The sequence below is a fragment of the Salvelinus namaycush genome, chromosome 18 (assembly GCF_016432855.1).
Source record: "Salvelinus namaycush isolate Seneca chromosome 18, SaNama_1.0, whole genome shotgun sequence".
Classification (NCBI taxonomy): domain Eukaryota; kingdom Metazoa; phylum Chordata; class Actinopteri; order Salmoniformes; family Salmonidae; genus Salvelinus; species Salvelinus namaycush.
The window spans coordinates 42334053-42345889 of NC_052324.1; positions in this window are offsets into that span (position 1 = coordinate 42334053).

An 11837-nucleotide genomic window follows, 5' to 3' on the forward strand; every position below is an offset into this window, starting at 1 on the left:
GCTTGAGCTCCATAGAGAACAGCCATCACCACGTGTGTTGCCTTTGAATCCCTTTTGACGGTTTCTTCAAATACCCTGTGACTGAGCATGTCCAGCCTGGTAGTGGTTGTGTACTGTAGAGTGACCCGGTCCTTGTTTTTGGACTGGGCAGGATGATTCAAGTATCCAGCAGCACCACCGACCTCCACCAGCCCAGACAAGACACTGGCCCTTAGAGAAGTGGTCACATCCAGAGCCCTGAATCTGTCCTGTAGGGAGTCTCCTTCAATACACTTCACCTGTGTGTGAGGCCGAGGCAGAGACTGACGCATGTCGGCTATAGTGCTCTCATCCCATAGACCGACATCTTAGGAGATAAAAGGATGTTAATTTCACAGTAGAATTGACAGAATTTCAGTTTTCTTTATTATCTGGGTCAATGTTCTTAAATAATTCAATTTATTTCCCTTCTCTTCAAAATAAAACCCCACAACCCAACAATTAAATCAAGGCCAGAGAAAAGTCACAGAGAAAATCAGCAAATCCAGATGTCTGTAAAGGCTTGCCAACCTTTTCTTTATTACTAAACATATTATTTCAGATATATGCACTCAAAAACACAATAACTGTACCTGCGCAAAGACAATCATTGCAGCAGTCATACATCATCCCAAGGTCTAGGGGACGACCAAGGGCAGCCAGCACAAAACTGTCGGTTGCCCAATCTGAGAATCACATGAGAGAGAAACACACACTACAGTATAGCGCTATTGCAGGAAATAGAAATCACTGTACTATCATTCAACAGCAGAACTGTGGACTACAGGTAAAGGAGGACCGAGCACGCCCACATTCTCATCGACGGGGCTGTAGTGGAGCAGGTTGAGAGCTTCAAGTTCCTTGGTGTCCACATCACCAACAAACTAACATGGTCCAAGCACACCAAGACAGTCGTGAAGAGGGGACAACAAAACCTATTCCCCCTCAGGAGACTGAAAATATTTGGCATGGGTCCTCATATCCTCAAAATGTTCTACAGCTGCACCATCGAGAGCATCCTGACTGGTTGCATCACCACCTGGTATGGCAACTGCTCAGCCTCCGACCGCAAAGCACTACAGAGGGTAGTGCTTACGGCCCAGTACATCACTGGGGCCAAGCTTCCTGCCATCCAAGACCTCTATACCAGGCTGTGTCAGAGGAAAGCCCTACAAATTGAATGACTCCAGTCACCCTAGTCATAGACTGTTCTCTCTGCTACTGCACAGCAAGCGGTACCGGAGCGCCAAGTCTAGGTCCAAGAAGCTTCTAAACAGCTTCTACCCCCAAGCCATAAGACTCCTGAACATTTAGTCAAATGGCTACCCAGACTATTTGCATTGCCCCCCGCTTTTACGTGGTTGCTACTCTCTGTTATGATCTATGCATAGTCACTTTAAGAACTCTACCTACATTTACATATTACCTCAATTACCTCGACTAACTGGTGCCCCCACACATCGACTCTGTACTGGTACCTCCCTGTATATAGTCTCGCTATTGTTATTTTACTGCTGCTCTTTAATTACTTGTTCCTTTTATTTCTTATTCTTATTCGTATTTTTTAAACTGCATTGTTAGTTAGGGGCTTGTAAGTAAGCATTTCAATGTAAAGTCTACACCTGTTGTATTCGGCGCATGTGACTAATAAAAGTTTGATTTGAAATGTATCTTACCTTTCGATGACCTCTTTGCATAACAGGTTAACTCAGTGATTGGATTCTTTACATTCTGGGGAACAAATCAAATCATAATCACGACTGTACTGTATAAGAAGGGATACTGATTATCTAGTTAATCCAGCCTAGTACAGAGAGGAAATACTATTAGTTATTAGTTTCCTCTTGTTAATACAGAAAAACGTAAAGTGTTGATAAAATACTGTACCTGCGTCAGTTTGTTTTTTTGTGTTTTTTCCTCAGCAAACTCTGTATTCATCTGTTCCAATTTAGCTTCCAGCCTTAAAGCAGTCTGTCGTTCTTCGTTGCAGAGTTTCTGATCCAGGTTTCCAGTCACCTCCATCAGTGTGTGTCTCTGCAGTGCCGCTACGGTGTAGTGCTGCCTAATGTGGCTCTCACAGTAAGAGGCAGCGCAGGTCAGACAGAACTTCACAGCTTTGAGCTGTTTCTCAGTGCAGAGATCACAGGCCACATCTCCGGGTCCAGCGTAGCGGTGAGGGGGAAGTGCAGGGACCTTGAATCCTGTCTGCTGGAGTTTCCGGATCACCTTATCCAAGGTTGAATTTGTGAAGAGAACGGGACATGTTATGTATCTCCGTTGGCACCCGGGACAGTCGTATACTTTTTTCTTCGCTGGCTTGTTCCAATAGGTCTCAATACATTGCCTGCAGAAACTGTGTCCACAGGGGAAGGAGACTGGCTCGTTGAGAACACCTGTGCACACTGAGCATCTGAAGTGGTCCTCTGCCAGCAGACTGGCTGTCAGTGCACTGCACAAAGGGTAGAGATTATGTTAGCTGGTAGCAATAGCATATATAACACGTACTTCCCCAACTTTAAAACTTTGTGCAGCAACATTCAAGACTGGGAAAAGTACCTGAATACCCCTTAACTTTGTCTTTTTTTTCCTTCTCCCCAATGTCGTGGTATCCAATTGGTAGTCATTACAGTCTTGTCTCATCGCTGCAACTCCCGTACGGACTCGGGAGAGGCGAAGGTCGAGAGCCATGCGTCCCCCGAAACACAACCCAACCAAGCCGCACTGCTTCTTGACACAACGCGCATCCAACCCGGAAGCCAGCCGCACCAATGTGTCGGAGGAAACACCGTACACCTAGCGACCTGGTCAGTGCGCACTGCGCCTGGCCCGCCACAGGAGTCGCTAGTGCGCGATGAGACAAGGATATCCCTGCCGGCCAAACTCTCTCTAACCCGGAAGACGCTGAGCCAATTGCACGTCGCCCCATGGACCTCCCGGTCACGGCCGGCTGCAGCAGAGCCTGGGCTCGAACCCAGAATCTCTGGTGGCACAGCCTTAGACCACTGCGCCACCCGGGAGGCCTAGCTTTATGACTTAAAGGGTACCTTGATATATGAGTAAGAGGTTTCCTAGCAAGTCACAGATCTTGTCCCTAGTCACGTGACACGAAGTCCACTTCAAGCTACCTTCACCAATTTAACAGTACTCAACTTCTTTTCTACTCAGCCTGAGACTACATATGGATCAGCCAAAAGGCAGGGATCCAATTTCTCAATTTTTTTTCACTCCCACTGTGCCCGAATCATCCTTTGCATGACCATTGGGGCAGTTTCGCAGTGAGAACGTGCAGGGAGGTATTTTGCCTAAATCTATTTAGGCATATTAAAACCCTTTTGTTTTTCCGATCACGAGTATCATCCGATGCGATCCGACTATCAACTGTCAATTTACGGATACGACTGCGTATATGAGTATGGCCATGTCGGCACATCCCTAATAGCGAGTCATGCTACAAGACAGGTCCTGAGAGAATGCTCGCAAATACATTTTGAATTTTTGAATATTGGTAGTTGGGACATCGTGTGCGCATCTTCTCAATGGTAATTTTGGCAAAAACACTTGCAGACTCGAGTGATCACTATCAAACATATGAGCAAGTGGCCACTCGATAAAGGGCTGAGGGGCCTAGAGTTCAGTTTGATATTCAACCATAGACACAGCCTGCCAATGTTGAGGACTTACCAGTGATATGGCCTTCCACTGAAGGTACATGGGTGATCCGTTATACTCTCACTCTTCACGGAGAGGTGTGAGGTGGAGGCAGACATTTTCCTCTGCTTAGCCCTTGTATTCGAAAAGAGGAAATAGGGATGTCTTATCTACTGTAGGTGAAATATATATACACTGTTCTATATGTCCTGCTGTTTCCTAATGGCTTGCCATCATAATTAAAACAAATGTATCATGGCCATGTGTTAAGATATTTTATCAAGGTTTAAGATAAATTATTAAATAATTCTACTCAGAAACTTAACCATTAGGATTAGAAGTTATGTAGCATGGACAAGGGGTAATTAAAAATTATAACCATTGGGGAAGAAAGGAATGTATGTGTGTGCCGAAAGAAAGCAAAGAGACTCCTTAACCTATGTTTGAACCGACCCAGCTATAACTCTGTGGATCATTAACCTATGTTTGAACCGACCCAGCTATAACTCTGTGGATCATTAACCTATGTTTGAACCGACCCAGCTATAACTCTGTGGATCATTAACCTATGTTTGAACTGACCCAGCTATAACTCTGTGGATCATTAACCTATGTTTGAACCGACCCAGCTATAACTCTGTGGATCATTAACCTATGTTTGAACCGACCCAGCTATAACTCTGTGGATCATTAACCTATGTTTGAACCGACCCAGCTATAACTCTGTGGATCATTAACCTATGTTTGAACCGACCCAGCTATAACTCTGTGGATCATTAACCTATGTTTGAACCGACCCAGCTATAACTCTGTGGATCATTAACCTATGTTTGAACCGACCCAGCTATAACTCTGTGGATCATTAACCTATGTTTGAACCGACCCAGCTATAACTCTGTGGAGATAAGATAAGACAGGGAGAGCCCCTCCAGGTTTCCCGTATCTGGGGGGGACTGGAACTGTCAGCTGAGTGGTAAGGAACTGTGGCAGACAACTTGTGACCACTGTGAAACTGATAACAGGGATGGAAGTCTCCCCACCCAGGGAGGGGAGAGACCTTGGGCTGGTAGTAGATTGTATAACAGGTGGCGGACAATGTATGTGAAGAAGACTTGTGAACTATGTTGCCATTGAATCTGAGAGGAGGGACGTTTATGACGAAATGTGAGGTATATAAACCAATGTACCGGAAATGATAAACAGAGCTCTCTCGAGAATAAAGCTATTGATTAATTTGGAGACTGGTCTTTGTCTATTTTATGCAAATGAGAACCTTACAAATTCTTAGAAACAGACAGAGTGTTTGCTTTGTTATAATTGAATTGGTTAACGAACACACAGGAATCAAATTCCTCTATCACCATGTAAAGCAGAACTTTTTGAAATCAGATTCCTGTTGTTTGGTGAATTTACACTACAGTCATATAACATGAATGCAAAATCAAAAAAAGATGGGGCAAAGCCTCTTGGAATGTGATTGGACGATCCATTTTCACTGTGAGTTCTGAGGAAGCAGGCGATGCTACTCCTAGCAGCCTTTGTATGGACAGAAAACAAGCAACAGTTCTTTAACAAATCGAGAGCTTGAAATGATAAGGTTCTATCTGCATTTTTGTCCAAATTTAGTTGATATAGCTTTGTTCTGTACAATGTTCTCTACCTAATGTGGTGCTCACACTATTCAAACCAATGAGGGGTTGGACCTTTAAAGTCAATTTATTTCAGAGTCATCTTTTTGTAGATATAACCTTATAATTCTCGGTCATGAAATCACTTTGAACTAAACTGTATTCACATCTTCTATTACCACTTCCCTGTGCAAAATGTTAAACTCACCTAAACGCTCCATCCAAAACTCCATCTCTGAAATTAATGGGCCGACCCATTGAATGGTCACTCTTCATGGACAGATAGCTGGTTGCTGGAGATGCTGCGGACTGCACAGACTGGGGGCTGTAATATAAATTGCATCAATGAAAACATGAATCTGGTGAACACAGTCATTGTAAATATAAAGAAGTGAAGAAGAAACCTCATGTTTCTCAGGAACAGTCAATACTATCTAATGTGGGTAACTTTCACATTAAAGTTCACCTACAATTATTTATAAAAGGTTTAGAATGTAACTAGGCTTAGGACTCAATTTGACCTGGGTTTGTCGACAATGCGTCTTTTAAAAGTAATTTCTGATTGAGCCGACATACAGTGCATTCGGAAAGTATCCAGACCACTTCCCTTTTTCCACATTTTGTCACGTAAAAAAATCCCATAATGACAAAGCGAAAACAGGTTTATAGAAATTTTTGCAAATATATTAAAAATAAAAACTGAAATATCACATTTACATAAGTATTCAGACCCTTTGCTATGAGACTCGAAATTGAGCTCAGGTACATCCTGTTTCCAATGATCATCCTTGATGTTTCTAGAACTTGATTGGAGTCCACCTGTGGTAAATTCAATTGATTGGACATGATTTGGAAAGGCACACACCTGTCTATATAAGGTCCCTCAGTTGACAGTGCATGTCAGAGCAAAAACCAACCCATGAGGTTGAAGGAATTGTCCGTAGAGCTCCGAGACAGGAATGTGTCGAGGCACAGATCTGGGGAAGGTTACCAAAACATTTCTGCAGCATTGAAGGTCCCCAAGAACACAGTGGCCTCCATCATTCTTAAATGGAAGAAGTTTGGAACCACCAAGACTCTTCCTAGAGCTGGCCATCCGGCCAAATTGAGCAATTGGGAAAGAAGGGCCTTGGTCGGGGAGGTGATCAAGAACCCGACGGTCACTCTGACAGAGCTCCAGAGTTCCTATGTGGAGATGGGAGAACCTTCCAGAAGGACAACCATCTCTGCAGCACTCCACCAATCAGACATTTATGGTAGAGTGGCCAGACAGTTATGTAAACAATATTATTATTGACTGCAACTGTGAAACATAGCAAATGATGCTCCTCCTAACAGCCTTTGTATTGAGAGGTAAAGCAATATTCTATTGAACAAATCTTCCCGTTTTGCATTTTCAGTTGAAACTAAACAGTATCCAGACCTTTCTATTACCACTTTCCTTGTGCAAAATGTTAAACTCACCTAAACGCTCCATCCAAAACTCCATCTCTGAAATTAATGGGCTGACCCATTGACTGGTCACTCTTCATGGACAGATAGCTGGGTGCTGGAGATGCTGCTGACTGCTCAGACTGGGGGCTGTAATATAAATTGCATCAATGAAAACATGAATCTGGTGAACAGTCATTGTAAATATAAAGAAGTGAAGAAGAAACGTCATGTTTCTCAGGTACAGTCAATACTATCTAATGTGGGTAACTTTCACATTAAAGTTCACCTACAATTATTTATAAAAGGTTTAGAATGTAACTAGGCTTAGGACTCAATTTGACCTGGGTTTGTCGACAATGCGTCTTTTAAAAGTAATTTCTGATTGAGCCGACATACAGTGCATTCGGAAAGTATCCAGACCACTTCCCTTTTTCCACATTTTGTCACGTAAAAAAATCCCATAATGACAAAGCGAAAACAGGTTTATAGAAATTTTTGCAAATATATTAAAAATAAAAACTGAAATATCACATTTACATAAGTATTCAGACCCTTTGCTATGAGACTCGAAATTGAGCTCAGGTACATCCTGTTTCCAATGATCATCCTTGATGTTTCTAGAACTTGATTGGAGTCCACCTGTGGTAAATTCAATTGATTGGACATGATTTGGAAAGGCACACACCTGTCTATATAAGGTCCCTCAGTTGACAGTGCATGTCAGAGCAAAAACCAACCCATGAGGTTGAAGGAATTGTCCGTAGAGCTCCGAGACAGGAATGTGTCGAGGCACAGATCTGGGGAAGGTTACCAAAACATTTCTGCAGCATTGAAGGTCCCCAAGAACACAGTGGCCTCCATCATTCTTAAATGGAAGAAGTTTGGAACCACCAAGACTCTTCCTAGAGCTGGCCATCCGGCCAAATTGAGCAATTGGGAAAGAAGGGCCTTGGTCGGGGAGGTGATCAAGAACCCGACGGTCACTCTGACAGAGCTCCAGAGTTCCTATGTGGAGATGGGAGAACCTTCCAGAAGGACAACCATCTCTGCAGCACTCCACCAATCAGACATTTATGGTAGAGTGGCCAGACAGTTATGTAAACAATATTATTATTGACTGCAACTGTGAAACATAGCAAATGATGCTCCTCCTAACAGCCTTTGTATTGAGAGGTAAAGCAATATTCTATTGAACAAATCTTCCCGTTTTGCATTTTCAGTTGAAACTAAACAGTATCCAGACCTTTCTATTACCACTTTCCTTGTGCAAAATGTTAAACTCACCTAAACGCTCCATCCAAAACTCCATCTCTGAAATTAATGGGCTGACCCATTGACTGGTCACTCTTCATGGACAGATAGCTGGGTGCTGGAGATGCTGCTGACTGCTCAGACTGGGGGCTGTAATATAAATTGCATCAATGAAAACATGAATCTGGTGAACAGTCATTGTAAATATAAAGAAGTGAAGAAGAAACGTCATGTTTCTCAGGTACAGTCAATACTATCTAATGTGGGTAACTTTCACATTAAAGTTCACCTACAATTATTTATAAAAGGTTTAGAATGTAACTAGGCTTAGGACTCAATTTGACCTGGGTTTGTCGACAATGCGTCTTTTAAAAGTAATTTCTGATTGAGCCGACATACAGTGCATTCGGAAAGTATCCAGACCACTTCCCTTTTTCCACATTTTGTCACGTAAAAAAATCCCATAATGACAAAGCGAAAACAGGTTTATAGAAATTTTTGCAAATATATTAAAAATAAAAACTGAAATATCACATTTACATAAGTATTCAGACCCTTTGCTATGAGACTCGAAATTGAGCTCAGGTACATCCTGTTTCCAATGATCATCCTTGATGTTTCTAGAACTTGATTGGAGTCCACCTGTGGTAAATTCAATTGATTGGACATGATTTGGAAAGGCACACACCTGTCTATATAAGGTCCCTCAGTTGACAGTGCATGTCAGAGCAAAAACCAACCCATGAGGTTGAAGGAATTGTCCGTAGAGCTCCGAGACAGGAATGTGTCGAGGCACAGATCTAGGGAAGGTTACCAAAACATTTCTGCAGCATTGAAGGTCCCCAAGAACACAGTGGCCTCCATCATTCTTAAATGGAAGAAGTTTGGAACCACCAAGACTCTTCCTAGAGCTGGCCATCCGGCCAAATTGAGCAATTGGAAGAGAAGGGCCTTGGTCGGGGAGGTGATCAAGAACCCGATGGTCACTCTGACAGAGCTCCAGAGTTCCTATGTGGAGATGGGAGAACCTTCCAGAAGGACAACCATCTCTGCAGCACTCCACCAATCAGACATTTATGGTAGAGTGGCCAGACAGTTATGTAAACAATATTATTATTGACTGCAACTGTGAAACATAGCAAATGATGCTCCTCCTAACAGCCTTTGTATTGAGAGGTAAAGCAATATTCTATTGAACAAATCTTCCTGTTTTGCATTTTCAGTTGAAACTAAACAGTATCCAGACCTTTCTATTACCACTTTCCTTGTGCAAAATGTTAAACTCACCTAAACGCTCCATCCAAAACTCCATCTCTGAAATTAATGGGCTGACCCATTGAATGTTCACTCTTCATGGACAGATAGCTGGGTGCTGGAGATGCTGCGGACTGCACAGACTGGGGGCTGTAATATAAATTGCATCAATGAAAACATGAATCTGGTGAACACAGTCATTGTAAATATAAAGAAGTGAAGAAGAAACGTCATGTTTCTCAGGTACAGTCAATAATGTGTAGTTTGGGTAACACTCACATTAAAGGAAAAGTGAGACTGGAAAACTATCTTTCGATGTTTGTTTCATTAGTCCATTGTTGATATAGTCCCAAAATGTTTTGCATATCAGCAATCAAGTTAAGATATATAACTTTCAAAATATAGAAATACAGCCGGTATAATCCTGATGCAAAACGCATCATACTGGTTGTATTTCTGTATTTTTATTTTATTTTATTTCACCTTTATTTAACCGGGTAGGCCAGTTGAGAACAAGTTCTCATTTACAACTGCGACCTTACGGATTTAGGGTTGTACCTGGTAGGTTCCTTGATAATTTGTGTGAGATTGAGGGCATCTAGCTTAGATTGTAGGACACCTGGGGTGTTGAGCATGTCCCAGTTTAGGTCACCTAACAGTACAAACTCTGAAGATAGATGGGGGGCGATCAATTCACATATGGTGTCCAGGGCACAACTGGGGGCTGACGGGGGTCTATAACAAGCGGCAACGATGAGAGACTTGTTTCTGGAAAGGTGGATTTTAAAAGTAGAAGTTCAAATTGTTTGGGCACAGACCTGGATAGTATGACAGAACTCTGCAGGCTATCTCTGCAGTAGATTGCAACTCCGCCCCCTTGGCAGTTCTATCTTGTCGGAAAATGTTATAGTTAGGGATGGAAATTTCAGGATTTTTGGTGGTCTTCCTGAGCCAGGATTCAGACACGGCTAGGACATCCGGGTTGGCGGAGTGTGCTAAAGCTGTGAATAAAACAAATTTAGGGAGGAGGCTTCTAATGCTAACATACATAAAACCAAGGCTTTTACGGTTACAGAAGTCAACAAATGAGAGTGCTTGGGGAATGGGAGTGATGCTGGGGACTGCAGGGCCTGGGTTAACCTCTACATCACCAGAGGAACAGAGGAGGAGTAGGATAAGAGTATGGCTGAAGGCTATAAGAATTGGTTGTCTAGTGCGTTCAGAACAAAGAGTAAAAGGAGCAGGTTTCTGGGAGCGGAATAATAGATTCAAGGCATAGTGTACAGAGAAGGGTATGGTAGGATGTGAGTACAGTGTCGGTAAACCTAGGCATTGAGTGACGATGAGAGAGGTTGTGTCTCTAGAGGCACCATTTAAGCTAGGTGAGGTCACCGCATGTTTGGGGGGTGGAACAAAAGGGCTAGCTAAGGCATATTGAGCAGGGCTGGAGGCTCTACAGTGAAATAAGACAATAATCACTCACCAAAACAGCAATAGACAAGGCATATTGGCATTAGGGAGAGGCATGTGTAGCCTAGTGATCATAGGGTCCAGTGAGTAGCTAGGCAAGCTGGAGACACGGCGAATCAGACAGCTAGCGGGCCGGGGCTAGCAGGCTAGCAGATGGGCCTGCGGGGGACGTTGCAGCAGAACAGCCTGTTGAAACACCCTCGGACGGTTACGTCGGCAGACCAGTCGTGATGGATCGGCGTGGCTCTGTGTCGGCAGAAAAGGGTCCAGGCCAATTGCCAAAAGAGGTATCGAAGACCAGGAATTGTCTGATGGATCTCTTCGGATAGCCGGGAGATGGGCCTAGCTCGAGGCTAGCTCCAGGCTAACTGGTGCTTGCTTCGGGACAGAGACGTTAGCCAGGAGTAGCCACTCGCATAGCAGCTAGCTAGCTGCGATGATCCGGTGTAAAGGTTCAGAGCTTGCGGTAGGAATCCGGAGATGTGGTAGAGAAAGAGCAATCCGATATGCTCTGGGTTGATATCGCGCTGTGCAGACTGGCAGGAATTGGCCGGGCTGAGGCTGGCTGATGTCTGAGTTAACGGTGATGACCGCTAGCAGTGGCTAACTGACTACTAGCTAGTAAGCTGGCTAGCTTCTGTTGGGGGTTCCGGTTCTAAAGTATAAAAAATAGCAGATCCGTACCACATTGAGTTAGGCGGGTTGCAGGAGAGTATGTTCAGTCCGTAGATGGAAATTGAGATTAAAAAATATGAAAAATATATTAAATATATACGAAGAAAACGATATATACACGGGACAGGACAAGACAAAACAAATGTCTGTCTGCTACACCATCTTGAAAGTTATATATCTTGAAAACTTGATTGCTGACGTGCAAAACATTTTGGGTGTATATCAACAATGGACTAATGAAACAAATAGAAAAATATAGTTTTTAGGTGAAGTTTCCCTTTAAGGTTTACCTACAATAATTTCTGAAAGGTTTATAATGTACAGTACAGGTCAAAAGTTTGGACACACCTACTCATTCAAGGGTTTTTCTTTATTTTTACTATTTTCTACATTGTGGAATAACAGTGAAGAAATCAAAACTATGAAATAACACATATGGAATCATGTAGCAACCAAAAA